Genomic DNA, 17,784 nt, shown 5'->3' with positions numbered 1-17,784 from the left:
CAATGAAGATGACTCTTAAATGCCCTCTGTGCAATAAACACAAGCCTAGCCAGTGCTGAGCACATCCCATGGAAAAATATATATTTAAAAATTGCCTTCCCTATTTTCTGAAGAAATTGGATGCTACATTTTTGTAATCATGCATGAAGACTATCAAGTCCCATTGTGCTGCTGCTTTCTATAGACTTTTTAAATTGAAATGATATCCAACTCCTTTGTTCTTCCAGCCAAAGAACATAACCTCACTTCCCATGAGTGAATAAAAACATTCAGACATTCTATTCTTTCTGCCATTTTTTTTGCCCACTCACTTAACTTGTCTATACTCCTCAGTAGACTCTTTGTGTCACCTTCGCCACTTGTTTACCCAAATATCTTCCGTCATCCACCAATTTTGCAACGATAGAGTCATAACATATCAAGTCATAACATGTATTGTAAATAATTATGGCCCCAGCACTGATTTCTGTGGCACTGTTTTAGTTAAAAGTTACCATCCTCAAAGTGATCCTTATCCCAAGTCTGCATCTTTTATTGGCTAGCCAATCTTCTACCCATGTCAATATACTATCACCGACACCATAGGCTTTGTCTTATGAAGTAGCGTTTTGTGCAGTACTTTATTGAATACCTTTTGGAAATCCAAAGATAATGTGTCTACCAGTTCTCCTTTATCTATCCTGCTTGTTATTTCCTCAAAGAATTTTAATAAATTTGTCAAACATGATTTCCCCTTCGTGAAGCAATGCCGATTTTGTTTGATTATATGATATAAATCTAAATGCTCTGCTATTGCATCATTGTAGTAGACTAACATTTTCCCAATGACAGATGTTAAGCTAACTGGCCCACAATTGCCTGCCTTTCATCTCCCTACTTTTTGAATAAGCTTGTTACATCTGCATTTTTACAATCATCTTGGACTTTTATTGAATCTAAAGATTTATGGAAGACTGCTACAAATAAAATACACTGTCTGTGGCCACTTCATTTGAAATCATAAGATATAACCAAGTCCAGAGAATTTAACAGTCTTTAACTGCATTATTTTCCTTTTTTGTTCTCTAGTAATAGCTGTTGTATTTATTTCCACCCCACCTTTTGCTTCTTAATTTTTTTTTATGCATTTAGTATGTTCTACCATGACGACTGATGCAAAACATTTATAGAATTCCTCTGAAATTTCCTAGTTCACCATTATTATTTATTCAATGTGGTTCTTGGGGTTTAGGGATCAAATGGTATGGGGAGAAAATGGAAACAGGATACTGTGTTGGATGATCAGCCATGATCATCTTGAATGATAGAGTAAGGTCGAAGGGCTGAATGGTCTATACCTGCTCCTATTTTCTATGTTTCTATGTTCCCAGCCTTTTTCTCCAAAGGGCAAATACTCATTTTCCCTTCTGTCTTTTCAGATATTTAAAGAAGCTCTTACTTACTTTTTAAAATATTATTTGCAAGTTTACTCTCAATGTTTGTTTTCTCTCTTTTAGATTCTTTTGTCCCTTTTGTTGGTTTTTAAAGCTTTCCTAATTGCCTGGTTTACTATTAATCTTTACTGCTGTATGTAGTTTTTTATTTCAATTTGATATTATCCTTAAGTTCCTTGGTTAACCACAGTTGTTTTGTTATAATGTATTTATTGTGAGTTTGATATATACATAGAAAAGTGATAACTTTGCATTTATGTTTAGAGTAACTTAATTTTGTTGAAGCTAATGTTGCCTGTAGTCTTCTATGCTTGCAAGTTGGAACGGACGTGGGCAAAGAGAGTTTGAAGGAATGTTTGTGAAAAGAGGTAGCAGTAGACCACTGTTACTGTTGAAGCATGCAATCCAGTACCGTTCTCTTTCAGCTTGCCATGCAACTGGTGTTCCTTGCTTAACTTATGCAAGGCAGAATGAAAATAACAGAACTTTGTTCTTTGGTTCACCTTCCACAATCAACTTACACAAATCCAACTTCAGCTGGTCAGTCATTAAATCGCAGCTTGGGCACAAAGCTTTCACTTGCTTGTAGTTTCATGCCAGCAAATTGGGTGTCCCTCTCTTTAATATTTACCAGTTTTTAGACTCCTATTTCTTCAGCCTTGATAAATCCTATTAACATGTTCAGATGCCCTTTGAGTCTTTGCAAATGCATTTGCTATGTTAGGTACCCTATTCTGCTTTTCTCTTCAACCGCCTCAATATCATTAAATGTTACTGACATGCAATTTTCCATTGCCACCACTAATGTTCTCCATGAGTAGTCCAACTATGAGTAGTCCAGTTAAAATAAACTGATCTTGAAAAAGACATCAATGCAAATGACATAATTCCTTTGAGTTTGTCTGACATCGACAGTGAATCATTCAAGTGAATCATTCATCAATTATACCCATAGCAACAGGAGTTCATCCATGTGTGCTTTGCCTGAAGTTGGGTCCTTGGTTCTGTGAGAAGCAAAACTCACATATTAATAAATTTAGTCTGAGTTAAATTCTGAGCAGTGAATTTTATTGATATGTACTTGCAAGAACGGGTGCCTAATGAGTAAGCACCCCGATCTGAGGGTTATATTCTGATTTATGCTGCTCAGCTGCATCTCTCAGTCCTCCCCTTTCACCCCATTGATTATTTTACTGTAGCGCGTAGCCTATCACAAGCTCTAGCTTCTCTCCGCCTCTGTTTACTTCTCCCATTACTCTAAGCCTGTCGCCCCTTGCTCTTATGCATCTCGTTCCTTATATGTGACTATCCTGGCATAGTTTGCTGTCTTCGTGCGATCATCCTGCCAATCTAAATTCCATCAGTTGGCCACATCCCTCCTGAGACTGGCACACTATTCTCCTGTTACTGGTACATCCCACTACACGGTCGCTCTGCCCTATTAGTCATAGATAATTCTACCTTTCTCGCTTCTTCTGTTTTCCTATGCCTGGTATATCCCGCTCCATGATTGCTGAGCCTTCCACATCCATCAAAGTTTTACCTGCACATCCACTAATATCATTTATTGTATCCGTTGCTCCCAATGCGGTCTCCTTTACATTGGGGAGACTGGGCGCCTCCTAGCAGAGCGCTTTAGGGAACATCTCCGGGACACCCACACCAATCAACCACACCGCCCAGTGGCCCAACATTTCAACTCCCCCTCCCACTCTGCCGAGGACATGGAGGTCCTGGGCTTCCTTCACCGCCGCTCCCTCACCACCAGACGCCTGGAGGAAGAACTCCTCATCTTCCGCCTCGGAACACTTCAACCTCAACAGTTAGACTTCAACAGTTTCCTCATTTCCCCTTCCCCCACCTCACCCTAGTTCCAAACTTTCTGCCCAGCACTGTCCCCATTACTTGTCCGGACTTGTCCTACCTACCTATCTCCTTTTCCACCTATCCACTCCACCCTCTCCTCCCTGACCTATCACCTTCATCCCCTCCCCCACTCACCTATTGTACTCTATGCTACTTACTCCCCACCCCCACCCTCCTCCAGCTTATCTCTCCACGCTCCAGGCTCACTGCCTTTATTCCTGATGAAGGGCTTTTGCCCGAAACATCGATTTCACTGCTCCTTGGATGCTGCCTGAACTGCTGTGCTCTTCCAGCACCACTAATCCAGAATCTGGTTTCCAGCATCTGCAGTCATTGTTTTTACCTTATTAGTCATAGATAATTCTATCTGTTTTCGCTTCTCACTGTTTAGTATTTGCATGTGCAGCCTAATTTTATAATGTAAGCTTTTGCAGAAGCAACACCTGTTCCCTTCTTCTGCACAATTTTAACCCTGTACCTTACAATCCCCCCTTTTTCTTCTTGGCTACTAAATGTTGTCTTCTGCATTTGTCTCATATGTTGCTTTCCAGTTTGCTAGTATCATCCCTGAGACTTCATTTATAATGGCTAATTCTTTAAGTTTGCCTATCCCCTCATTGTTCAAGAGGTTGAGTTCCTCTGCCTGATTACCTTTTAGAGGCATTTGTTTTGCCAAGGCCATCTCAATTAGTCGCTGGGTTAACCCTCGTACACAAGGTATGATACAACAGCCAATTGCTGTCAGTACTCCTGCTACCACTATCAGGGAGGTGAGGATAGAGACTACCACGCCTTTCCACTTCCCAAACCATGATTCCAGCCATCCTGTGAGTGATGTGTCCACTCCTGAGTTCTCAGCCAATTCTTCCGCCAAGGTAGTCAATCCTCACAAAGCACGAGAGATTGACTCATCAGGTGCTGTATTATTTGGAATAAAGGTACAACAGCTACCCCCTAACTTCACACATACACCCCCTTTTTCGGCTAGGATCATATCTAGGGCCAGTCTGTTTTCCCAGGCCATTCTGCTGGTTGCATCAAGTTGCTCGGAAGTACCCTTGACTGCATCTCTAGTGTAATTGATGAATCTTTGCTAGTTGTAAAAAATATAGTCTATCCAGTTCACATTCTTGTTGACCGCTACCCACCAAAATAGGCCCGATTCAAAACCTGCTGCAATCTGGTTGCGGGCCTTGAACTCATCAGGGACCCCTCTAGGAACTCCTATAGAGTCGAGATAAATCCTATCATCAAAGGAAGTATCTAATAATGACCTTTTACTCCTCTCATTCTTTGTTACTTCTCCTTCTCAAATGCCAAGGTGAATGGGATTGCCAGTTCCCTCCTTTGTCCATTTTGGTGTCATTCTGAGTTTCTATACATAACCTCAGCTCCCCAAAGTCTCTGGACTGATTTGACCCCATCGGCTTATACACGATGTGTGATTCCCGACCGTGGTCAAAAACGGGGGGGGGGGGGAAGCTTTCAAATCTGTCTTCTCCAAGGGAGGGAACATTAGAGATAGGGATATACAATTCCTATCATTCCATGCAGTCTTATCCTGATACAGGGCTATCATACATTCCATGCCCTTCCTGTTTTGGTTCCACCTGAGCAGAAAGAAGACTATGTGGGCAACTGGTCTACCGGAGGCACATGTATAGCAATTGATTTTATTCAGAGTTTTAATAGTGTACTTTACCCATTCAACCCAGGCATTTGTGTCCCCGTATCCAGTTTCTATTTCAATGGTCTGCTTCAAGTCCTTCACCTCTATAATTTTTAACCACCTTTGGGTCATTGGGCAAAAGGATGTATCTGATTATCAAGTTGTTTGGTTCATTTTCTGTTTCCTACGGCTATTTGGAAACAGCAGGCCGAAAACCACTTCCCAGTGGCAGCCATTACTGTCTTTAAATCGTTACTAAGAAGTCAAGACCCGTTTTTACGGGGAAAGGAGTCTTCAGAGGAGGTATTTTTGATTTATCGGGTGGCATTTTTTGTCAGGACAGTTTAAGGCTGGGCGAAAGGGGGCTCTATGGATAGTGATGCCAGGGGGCGGTTTTTGCGAACCATACCTTGTGTCCGGTCATGTCTTAAGAAGGATTTCGGAGGAAATATACTCCCTCTGATACTTTACATCTGCGCATTTTACTAGACTGCAAGCATCGACCTCTATTACTTGTGGATATTCAGACTAAGGGACCATTAATAACAAATATAGAGATGACAGCATGGTTTGACAAAATCCCAATACTAAGTAGGCTAATATGGTAACCCTAAGCGTCCCCAGCTATCCTATAATAGTATAATAGTATTGAAGGACTGAGAGATTTAACATGCAATACAATATACAGATATCAAAAAGAAACTATTCTGCGTCCGCATAAAAATCAGTTACTTAAAATCTTTTGAGTCTGAGTTTCAGTGGTTCTTCCGTCGATTCGGCTGTCCAGCTGTCTTCCTTAACTGGGGATCCCACCGGTCCTTTAGTTCTGGTGTAGTGAGTCCAGCCTCTCTCCGCCGTGCGTATCGCCATTTCAGAGCCTGGTACGGTCCCTCCCAATCCGGTTGCAATTTAGTTTCTGTCCATGACTTAATTAGGACCCAATCTCCTGGCCGGATGGGATGAACGGCGAATTCAAGGGGCGGAGTCTGTGCCAGTAATCCTTGTCTTCTAAGAAAAGACAAAGACGAGGACATGCCCAGTATATACTTTTTAAAGAACAGATCTTTAGTCTCCAGGGTTGGCAGTTCACCTTTCGTTTCCAGATAGGGCAGGCCAAACAATATCTCATAAAGGGACAGCCCCATATCTTTCCTTGGGGCTGTCCCCACTCGCAAAAGGGCTATAGGTAAACACTTAGTCCAAGGGAGTCTGGTTTCTACTACTAATTTCGATAACTGCTTCTTGAGTGTCTGGTTCATTCTCTCAACCTTTCCTGATAAAGGTGGGTGCCAAGGGGTGTGGAACTCCCAGGAGACGCCTAACCCTTCATTACTCCCTGGAGTACCCTAGAAGTAAAATGAGTTCCCTTATATGAATCTATGCATTCCACTATCCCATATCTGGGATTTATGTGTTCAAGTATTACCTTGGGCACCCCACTTGCGGTGGCAGTGGCTAAATGGTAAGCCTCCACTCATCCTGATCGGTGATCAACCATTACCAGTATATACCTCAGTCTTCCCACTCGGGGTAATTTGGTATAATCTACTTGAATACTCTGAAATGGTCGGAGCTCAGGTTCTCTCCCTCCTGGGACTTGTTTCCTCAATACCTTCTTGTTGACTTTCTTGCATGTTACACATCCCTCACATATCTGTTTGGCTATCGTATAGGTCCCTTTGCATATTTCCTTAAGACCAAATCACACATTGCTTGCACTCCCCAGAGACTCCCCTGGCATAAGACAGCCATAATTTCTTGCATCCTCAACTTATTTAGCATCTCTCAGCCATCAGGTAGCATCAATCGCCCTTCTACTGTCTGTATAGCTCCTGGTTCTTCTAACTCTCTCTTTTCCTTAGCGCTAAATATCGGTCTCCCCCTAGGTTCCTGCCCCATCGGTACCAAAATCTATATTGTAGCAGGCTGAGGGTTCAGAGCTGCCTCCTTAGCGACTTCATCCGCCAATCTATTTCCCTTTGCTTCGGGATCATTTCCCTGCTGATGTCCATTTATGTGGACTATCACTATTTCCTTTGGCAATGAAAGGGATTCCAATACTTGTTTTACCAATTCCTCATGAGTCAGTTCTTTACCCCCTACTGTTTATCAGTCCCCTCTCCTGCCACATCTTCCCAAATGTGTGCCACCCCAAAGGTATACTTAGAATCTGTGTATACAGTTCCTTCTTTGCCTTCCAAGGACTTAAGCGCCCTTCCTAGTGCATAAAGTTCGCAAGTCTGCGCCGACCAATCATTGGGTAGTCAACTAGCCTCAATAACACACCCCTCTATTCCATCCACTACTGCATATCCATTGTGTCTTTTACCTTCAATCACTCTGGAGGACCCATCAATGAGCATCCTGGCCCCTGCATGTAGAGAGATATCTCTAAGGTCCAATCTTACATTAGTCTGATATTCTATAATGTCGAGGCAGTCATGTTCTGGGTCTGAGGGAGCTTCATCCTCCCCTTTCCAGAGAAAGGTAGCTGGATTCAAACAAATGTCTGTGATCAACGTAAGGTCATCCCCCTCTATTAGAATTGCTTCGTAGTTTAGAATTCTAGAGTCCGTAAGCCACCGTCCTGCTTTCTGATTTAATATGGTCTATACCTGATGTGGGGTGCTGACTATTAAGGCTCTCCCAAAAGTAAGTTTCCGACTCTCCTCTACCAATAAGACTGTTGCTGCCACTGCCTGCACACACTCTGGCCAGTAATGTAGCTTTCCATTCTTTAATTAACAATGAATTAATGCTGCCATGTTTTAAATTAGTAATATGACAGGTCACTGAGAGAGTGTGAAGGAATCCTGTCAATTAATATTGATTCAGGTTAATGCAATTGATATATTATAAATATTAATTATTAATTATATATTATATCAATAAAATAATCATTATCTGTAATTCAGGGTGGAAACGCATCAAGTGGCTAAAACATTTTAGAAACTGTAATTGCGTAGTTCTGTTTGTTTACCAGTCACTTGTGACTTCTCATTCTGTTTCTGTAATTGTTTTGCTCAAGCACATTCATTTTTTAAAAACCTCAACAGATTCCATCGCACCATTTGGGCAGCACGGTGGCTCAGTGGTTAGCACTGCTGCCTCACAGCGCCAGGGACTTGGGTTCAATTCCCACTTCGGGCAACTGTCTCTGTGGAGTTTGCACGTTCTCCCCGTGTCTGCATGGGTTTCCTCCGGGTACTCCGGTTTCCTCCCACAGTCCAAAGATGTGCAGGTTAGGTGAATTGGCCATGCTAAATTGCCCGTAGTATTAGGTGGATTAGTCAGGGGTAAATATAGTGGAGTGGGCTTCTCTTCAGAGGGTCGTTGTGGACTTGTTGGGCCGAAGGGCCTGTTTCCACACTGTAGGGAATCTAACCTAATCTAATTTGCAGTTAATTCAATCCCCAATTTGGTGGCAGTATCTTGTCATGAGCGCAAAACTGATTCTTCGTGCCTCTCATCACAAAACTGTCGCCATAGTCCAATTAACTCTTTCGTTCCCGCTCCCATGTTACGTTGCCAGATCAATTGCTTAACCAATTGAACAGCTTTAGGGCCACCTAATGACCATTCTTCATCACCCAATGTTTTGTTTAAACCTTTATTTTTGTTTTAAGAAATATTGCAATATTTCTTGCTCCATATAGCTTCAACTATCAATTTATCAATTTATGCTTGTCTAACTTTAAAGCCTGTTCCTAACTATACATTTTGAAATTTTACTTGTAAATATATATTTATATGTTATAAATTCATTTATTCAGTATTTAATATTTAAAATGTAAAATGCATACAGTTTCGAACTTTGAAATCTACTATTATTACCCGGTTTTAGTCACTTAATTTAAATCCAAAATTAATTTTCTTAAGTAGTCCTGACCAGTCATTGCTCAATTACAATGCTATAGGTCGTGAAATAACCAGAGTTGCCTTAAAAGGATTTGTCTATTTAAGTTAAAAAAAACTTATAATGCATGAATAATGGCCGAATCCAAGGTCACAGATATGAACCATAGGATTGATTTATTACAATCTAATGTTGAACTGAAACTTCAACTGTCATTGAGGGAGGGAACTTTCTGAATAAAGCTACGGCTTAGAATTAAGTGAAAACAAATGAGTCTGAAACACAAAAAAAAGGTGTTCATGTTGTTTTCCTCCCTATTAAGCTGATTTGAAATCGCTTTTATGTAAGGATAAAAGAGATTAGTTAGAAACTGATAGTAAGGCAGTCATGACCTGTAAAAAGAACAGGAGTTAACATTTTATTTCATGATCACTGTAAAATCCTTAACCTTAAAAGAAATCATGTTAAATTTCCATAATAGAAATCAGATTCAAAACAGTCCCGGATCTCAAGTTCCAGGGAACAAAGCACAAACATTCAATCACCAACAAACAAATGTGCATTCAAATCGAATCACAAAGGGTTAAATGTTCTATTAGCTGTACAGCTCTTTTTTTTCTCTCTCTCACTCACTCACTCACACACACACACACACACACACACACACCGTATCTCACAAACACTTTTTGAACTTCCTGCAACAACAACTCTAGAGGCTTCTCGCTCCACCCCTCTATAATCGCAAATTTTTTTTTGATGTCTGGCCATGATTTAGTTACAAAGTATACCTTCAGTAGCCCTTTAGCTACTAGCCCTTCCAACACAAACCATAATCTGATCCCTCCTGACTGAAAGGCTGTTTTCTGTTGACATATAAATTCAAATATTTACAAACACAGTCTTCATCCAACCCATACTTTGGCCAGAAGACGGCAGGACGAAGAATGGATTCCTTAGTCCATACAAAGCAACAATATTTAATCATCTTTTTGCTATCTCTTCCCCTTGTGCAAGTATTATTTTTCTAATTCCACAACATCCTGCCCAACGGACTTTCTGGAGGTATGTTGTCAGGGACCCCGCCTCCATTTCCATTTATTTTTCGGAGGCTTATACTTTACCCTCGGCACAGCCCATATTGAGTTCCTTCGTTAGACACTTATTAACTACTAGAACTCAATCCCAGCCACCAAGGCAGTACATAAAAGTCAATTTCCCTACCTTGGTCCATGCACAGAGTTGCCTGGCTCCCTGTGCCTACTTACTTTCACCCGGTTCAAATAGACTCTCATCGGATCTCAATCAGTCAACCAGAAGGGGGAAACCACTGCTGAGGAACACTGGACCGTTCTAAAAGGAACGGGACGCACCTTCCCAGCTGTCGACGGTGGCCACCCTGCTGGTGATGATGGACATCCCGGACATGAGCCCCCAAATTGTGAGAAACAAAACTCACATATTAATAAATTTCAGTCCGAGTCAAATTCTGAAGCAGCAAATTTTATTGATATATACTTGCAAGAACGGGTGCCTAATGAGTAAGCACCCCGATCTGAGGGTTACATTCTGATTTATGCTGTTCAGCTGCATCTCTCGGTCCTCCCCTTTCACCCCATTGATTACTTTTACTGTAGCGCGTAGCTATCACAAGCTCTAGCTTCTCTCCGCCTCTGTTTACTTCTCTCATTACTCTAAGCCTGTCGCCCCTTACTCTTATTTATCTCGTTCCCTATATGTGACTATCCTGGCATAGTTTGCTGTCTTCGTGCGATCATCCTGCCAATCTAAATTCCATCAGTTAGCCACATCCCTCCTGAGACTGGCACACTATTCTCCTGTTACTGATACATCCCGCTACACGGTCGCTCTGCTCTATTAGTCATAGATAATTCTATCTGTTTTCGCTTCTCACTTTTTAGTATTTGCATGTGCAGCCTAATTTTATAATGTAAGCTTTTGCAGAAGCAACACCTGTTCCCTTCTTCTGCACAATTTTAACCCTAAACCTTACAGTTCATTGTTTGCTGATGTTTCACCCTGAGCCATTTTCTTGGCACCTCTTATTAGTGGTGGTTTGTCATTGTCTTCCATTCAGAGGCAATGTGGAAAGACCAAGTCTATCTCCACTGAAACAGAAATCAAGTATGTGCTGTAGATGTAATTCTGAACCACTATAGGCATTGTTCTGGCTATTTAGCCAACTGAGTTAACTGACCCTCGTAACAGATCTAAGCTAATATAAATGCTGATCAGTTATTATTGAAGAAACTCAATCTCGAGAAGTTATTCAGCCATTCATACCTACTTGTTATCTTTTGAAAAAATTACAAATGACTTATTAAAAAAACTGGTTAATTTCACAGTGTATATTACACGAATAATAAACTGATTTGAAGATTCAAACCCTTTTCAGGTTTCCTTCTCAGTTTATCATGTTCTGCTGATCCTTTAACTATTCTGTAACTGCTCCCAGATATCTGTCACTGTCAAAATACCATATACACCAAATGATTTCCCAACAAGCCTGGAATGAGTGGAGCTAAGCGTTAATAAAGTCCTATCAAATGGACATTATGCATTGGGAAAATTATAATGCAATTTCAGTTGGAATTTCCCTTGTACAGATGGTGGCAGTCAATTTATCAGTTCGCTGTTCGAAATGAGATTCAAAACTTGTGATGGAATGTCAAAATTTAAACTCCCAATGGTTTATCAGGCTGGTTTCTGTATTATGATCAGCACATTTTATCTATGATTCGGTCCTGATTTTATGTTTACATTTTCTTTTGTGCCAATAAGTGTGAATATACCAGCTAAAAAAAACATTTTCGAAGTTGTCATTCTATGGTCCCCTGTTCATCAGTTCCCTATTTGGAAGTTATGTTCCACAGAGTAGTTGTTCTCATGTTACAAATTTTTATTGATAAGGCCAAGCTCATTGTCCATGTGAAAAGGATAGAAGAACGACAACCATTCAATAAACCAAAAGAATAGCAATCGATTTTCATATTGAAAAATGTAACATTGTGCATGGAAAAAACTTCTCAAATATTTGTACACAATGAGACAAGTGTCTTTATGTATGGATACGGGTAAACATTTGTTTGCTAACACTCCTGTGGAGCACCAGGCACGACATTAAAGTTGCTATAAGAACTAAATTAAAATCAGCCCACTTAGATATGTTACAGCAGAGGTAGCTCTTCGACTTCACAGAGGACTTCACCGATGAACTATCCTTGAAAAAAAAGGAACAGAATGAATCTCAACATATAAAGTCAGGGAGATCAAACAAAACAATTTCTGCAGTGTCCATATAAAGAAATCTAAAGCTAGCATATCCTGCACTACAATCATCAAACCATATGCTGAAGGTTGTCAACGCTGCAACAACTGACAGCAACATTTGACCTTGTGCAAAGATGTCACTCAGTTTTAGCTTTTCACTTTACAGCTGGCTCACAATAATTCAGCGCCTCGGAAATGGATTTCCAATAACACGATTTCAAAGTGAGGTTTGGCCATATATTCGATAATGCTAAGTAATAACAAGCTATTATTAATTCATTCTATATACAAACAACAAACAAGGAGCAGATTATGCCATTTAGCCCCTTGAGTTTAATCACCATTCAATAAAACCATGCTTGATCTGATTGCAGTCTCAACTGCACACACTACCTACCCTTGATAATCTTTCAGCACCTTGATTTACAATAATTTCAACGAGTCAAAATTGTGTTGCTGGAAAAGCACAGCAGGTCAGGCAGCATCCCAGGAGAAGGAAAATCGACGTGGGAGGGGAAATTGTGGTCTTTAAATAAAGAGGCCATCTGGTGTGTTCAGTGGTGGAACTGGTCCTCCTGGGAGCAGGTCCGGTGGAGGTGGAGGAATTAGGAATAAGGGATAGCATTTTTGCAGGAGGCGGAGTGGGAGGAAGTGTAATCCTGCCCACCTTCTGAGGAGCCCCACCTTATCCCAGTTCCAACCTTCCAGCTCAGCACTGTCCTCATGACCCATCCCATCTGTCCATCTTCCTTCCCACTTATCTGCTCCACCCTCCCCTCTGACCTATCACCTTTACCCCCACCTCCATCCACCTATTGAACTCTCAGCTACCTACCCCCAGACCCACACCCCCTCCCATTTATCTCTCAGCCATCGGTCCATAAGCCTCATTCCTGATTAAGGGTTCCTGCCTGAAACATCAATTTTCCTGCTCCTTGGATGCTGCCTAACCTGTTGTACCTTGCCAGCACCACATGCTTGACTCTAATCTCCAGCATCTGCAGTCCTTGCTTTAGCCAAGAATCTCAAGGATTCTGCTGCCACCACTTTTGTTAAGTAGCACAGACTTATGAACCTCTGAGAAAAATTGAATCATCTGTTCTTTCTTTTAAATTAATGACCCCTGAATTTTAAACACTAACTCCTCGTTCTAGATTCTCCCATAACGGGAAACATCCTCTCCGCATCCACGCTACCAAACATTCTCAGGATCTTATATGAGTTAATCACGTCATCTCATCCCCTGAAGTAAACTGTGCCTCTCGCCTACTGGAGTTCTAGCTTCTGGCATTGGCGTTCCTGATGTAATTTTCCATTCCCTCACGAGATCCAGGAAGATGAGAGTTTATGGTGTAGAATCTTCTTTCCATTAGCAACTCTGTTTCAGTTATCCTTAGAATTCCATGAGATGTGGTCCTATAGGGTCCTGGACAGTTTGATATCAAACAAATCTGTAGGCAGTTTCTTTAAGCCTGCCTTCAAGATTTGGATTGCCCTTTCTGCCAGACCATTGGATGATGCATGGTATGGAGCGGTCCTTACATGTAGAATTACATTTGACTTGAGGAAATTACCTGCTGGTAAATGATAGCCCATTATCTATGACCAACACATCTGGGAATCTGTGAATTGCAAAAGATACATGTAATTTTTCTATTCTTCCTATGCTTGATGAATTAATTCTATGCACATTCAACCACTTTGAGTGGGCATCTACAATGACTAAGAAAATTGAGCCTACGAAAGGACGTGCGAAGTCAAGGTGTAACTGAACCCAGGGTTTACCTGGCCATTCCCAAGAATGCGGGGAAGCTACTGATGGCAAGTTTTGTCCTTGTTGGCACTCTGGGCACTGCCCCCCAAAGCAGCTATGTTTGCACGCAACCCTGGCCACCAGATATAACTTCTCACCAACATATTCAAATTGGAAACCCTTGGATAACCGGAAGGAGCTTAGCTGGTTTCTGGCACCAGCCATTGCTTACAACAATCACTCTTGCTCCCCATAGTTATATGGCATTTCTCCACGGTGATCTGGTGTCTCCAGGTCCAATAAGATTTCCGTTCTGGTTTTGTTCCCCCATCACCACCAGCTGTTTCAGTTTCATTTCCTGACCTCAAATATGACTGCCAAATCTCCCTTCTCTATTTGGGTGCACTCATGTTCTGCATTAGCCAAAGTCCTGGATGCATGCGCCATTGGGCATTCTTCATTGGGCCAACTATGAGCTAATGCAACTTGATATCTAATGGGAGGCAGCGTGTGTCAATACCAGCTCTCCCTTGGCATCACAGTGTGTCAGCATCTTAGAGGATGATAGCTGTTTCTTCACTTCCCTGAAAGCTATGGTGTGGCTACATGACCATTTCTAAGGCTAACCTTTTTTTAAAGAGTTGATGCAAAGGTGCCAGGATGGAGGCCAGCTTATGTATGAACTTACCATAATAATTCACCAGCCCAAGGAAAGACATGGGAGCTGGGGCATCTTTGATCACTGTCACTTTATCTTCCAATGGATGTAACCCAGTCTTGTCAACCCTGTGGCCCAAATAGGTCACTTGAGGTGCTTGGAACACACATTTTTCCGTTCTAAGGCATACACCTGCCTGGGAGAAATATCTAAGGATGATGTCCTTAGCCAAACTCCTGGACTCATACACCATTAGGCATTTCTGTTTATTGGGCCAAGTTGTCTAAGTGCTCCTTTTTGGTCTTCCCTGTTATTAGCACATCACCTCAATAAATGCTGACCCACGGTAGGAGAAAGTGAGTCGAGAGTATGTTGCTGGGTAAGCACAGCAGATCAGGGAGCATCCAAGGAGCAGGAGAATCGACGTTTGATGAAGGACTTATGCCCAAAATACTGATTCTCCCGTTCCTCAGGTGCTACCTGACCTGCTGACCTGGGGTAGACCTTGTAACATATTCTCCTTCGTCCACTGAAAAATTGCACAGGCTGATGATACACCAAATGGCAGCCTTGCATAATGGTGCAAACACGTATGGATATTAATTGGAGCATACGTCTAGTAATCCTCATCTAACCATAATTGCAGGTTCGCATGGCTCATGTCCAGCTTCGGGAAGGACAGACCCCCACCGGCTTTGCGTGTGAATCCTCTATCTGAGAAATTGCGTATTTATCCAGCCGTGAAAAACAGTTTGTTTAAAATCCCCACAAAGCTGAACTGACCCATTTGGCTTCAAAATTGGTATGACTGGTGCTGCCCATTCCACAAATTGTACTGGTTTGATGATTCCTTCGGTTTCCAGCCTTTTGCATTCTGCCTCTACTTTTGCGCGTGGGGCAAATGGCATTGGGCAGGCCTTACAGAATTGTGGAAATTCTTCCTGATCAATGTGCAAGTTGACCTTGCCTCCTTTGATAATCCCTATACCTTCCTGAATGACTTCCAGGTATTTAATTTGGACTTCAATCAGACAGCCATTTTCTTATTGAAAAATGTTAAGTCAATTTAAATTAATTTTATTCAACCAATTTTGTCCCATTAGGCTTGGGCCTGAGCCTTTTACTACAATCAATGGTAACTAAGCCAGCTGCTTCTCATAAGAGTCCAGAACTAAAATTGTGCCCTTAATCTGTAAAGGCTCCCCAATATAGGTTCTCAGTCTAGCTGAGATCTTTCACAAATTTAAGAGTTGGAGTCCCAAGCGAATTTTGTTAAAGACTGGTTCTGTCATCACTAAATTGGCTGCACTGATATTCGCCTCCATTTGAACCCGATGACCATTTAACCAGATGTTTATTTTGATTGGTTCTGATTTGGATGTTGGGTGGACTTTCCAGGGTGGGCAATCTTCTCGATACTGGCTTATGAGTTCTCTTACTCTATTTAGGTCTGGTAGGACTCCTTTTCTGTCTTGAGTCCACATACCACCAGCAACTACAATGTCTTGCTGGCCTGGATACTGAAGAAAGTTCTAACCATTTGGCTGAGGCTTGAAGTTTTGCTGTGGGCTGAAGTAAAGTGGCTCTATGTCCACTTCCATCAGAATACTCTGCAACTCAGATGCTCCACATTTGCAATAATGAAGTTGGTTGTAGTGCTTGTTCAAAGTCCAATTGGGCTTCAGCCAGTAGATGCTTTTACATTGTGACATCATTAATCCCACATACCAACAGTCTCTCAGCCTTTTATGAAGGGTTAAAAGAAAATAACATGCCTCTGCCCTAACCTAATCAAAAACCTCAACACAAATTCCCCTGGCTCTCAAATTGCCAAATAAAACCAATATTATCTGAGAATTAGAGGAGGCTTGGGGTTTTAATATTCCTTAGCTAAATCTGGCAAATCTTGAAATGTTTCAGCCTTTAGTTTCCCTGGTGCCTCAGGGCAAGTTAAACTCCTAATAACCAAAAAAGCTATGGGTCCACAACCTGTCAGGAGAGTTACCCATTGCTTTTCATCTGCCTCAATGTCATTTATCCAAAATAGATCACACATGTTTTTTACCCTGCCCAGTCTTTGATGGCAGGGTTGAAAATGTCAAGCTTCCCAAATAAAATGATGTCAGAAGTGCGCACCACAACTCAAAGATGTCTGTTGCAAGTGAATTTCTTCAGGAACATATCCATTGAAATAAGTCCAGCGAGGCTAGTATCACGTCATCAAATCACCCTCTATTTCCACATGCCTAATACTTGGCTTTGGTTTAGCCCCCTCAGAGCCAGCTCTCAGAGTGTCAGAATGTCTGACACTCCTGTTTCTGTCTGTCAGGCAGGGCTCCCTAATTGGACCAGATTAATGGCCCCAATCAGGGAACTCGTATTAAGAGGTCCACCTGGCTGATGTTGTTACAATCCCCACTCCCTGTATGGATGTTGCTAATTATACAGTCTCCTATCACTACTACATTTCTATTTTTATCTCCCCATTAACTGGCAATGTTGTGGTCAGGTTTAGCATTCTCCCCACAGTCCCCATCTTGCATCCACACAGATTGCAAGAACATCATTACTGTTGGACAATTGGAGGGACGGAGGCTTCTCAAGAGCTTCTCCTTAGATCCCCATATCTTTCTCACTTATAATCACATGCTCCTGTCCTTCATCACAGACCAATTTTAAATTCTCTATTCTAAGGGATGTGACTGTCTCTTGGAGCCCCTCTCCACTCCTGCAGTTGCTACAACCTGAAGAAAAATCCAAATCCTGGAAGATTCTTGTAGCCCATACCATGCTCATTTTAATTGGAATGCTCAGAGAGTGGATGCACCAGCCAATCATCTGTCCCTCAAGGGTCTGAGAACCCAAAGGTGGCAAACAATTAGTTTGCTCTGCCAAAGAACAACTGCCAGGTGTCCAATTCAGAGAGTGAGATTCCAGATGTGAAAACAGTCCCTCCAGTCTAGTACAGTCCTAAGTGAGAAGTTCTTTCCCTCCGTTTCTACCTTTTCGATAGCTTGTAATTTCCCTCTGTAAAATCAACAGGCTAAAAATTATGGGACAATGCATATTGGAGTGAGAAAAGGATGTTCCATAGTAACCAAAGGTTGAGGTAAATGAAATCACCTTCTGGATGAAGTGAACAGCTGAACAAAAACTGGTTTTGTACTTTGGAATCTTGGATTACAGTGAACGTTATGTGGGAGTAAGTTTTAACTGTGATTGCAAAATCCAGATTTCGGCAAATGTAAGATAACTTTACAA

General features: G+C 41.7%; 1 protein-coding gene across 6 annotated transcripts in view; it reads left to right on the top strand.

Annotated features, from left to right (window-relative positions):
• LOC140482864 (regulator of G-protein signaling 7) overlaps positions 1–17,784 on the top strand; it is a 440,481-nt gene that overhangs the window by 379,669 nt on the left and 43,028 nt on the right. The gene's annotated exons all lie outside the window — the stretch shown is intronic.

The sequence above is a fragment of the Chiloscyllium punctatum genome, chromosome 11 (assembly GCF_047496795.1).
Source record: "Chiloscyllium punctatum isolate Juve2018m chromosome 11, sChiPun1.3, whole genome shotgun sequence".
Classification (NCBI taxonomy): domain Eukaryota; kingdom Metazoa; phylum Chordata; class Chondrichthyes; order Orectolobiformes; family Hemiscylliidae; genus Chiloscyllium; species Chiloscyllium punctatum.
The sequence above is the reverse complement of the archived record's forward strand: the minus strand, read 5'-3'. Positions and strand labels throughout refer to the sequence as shown.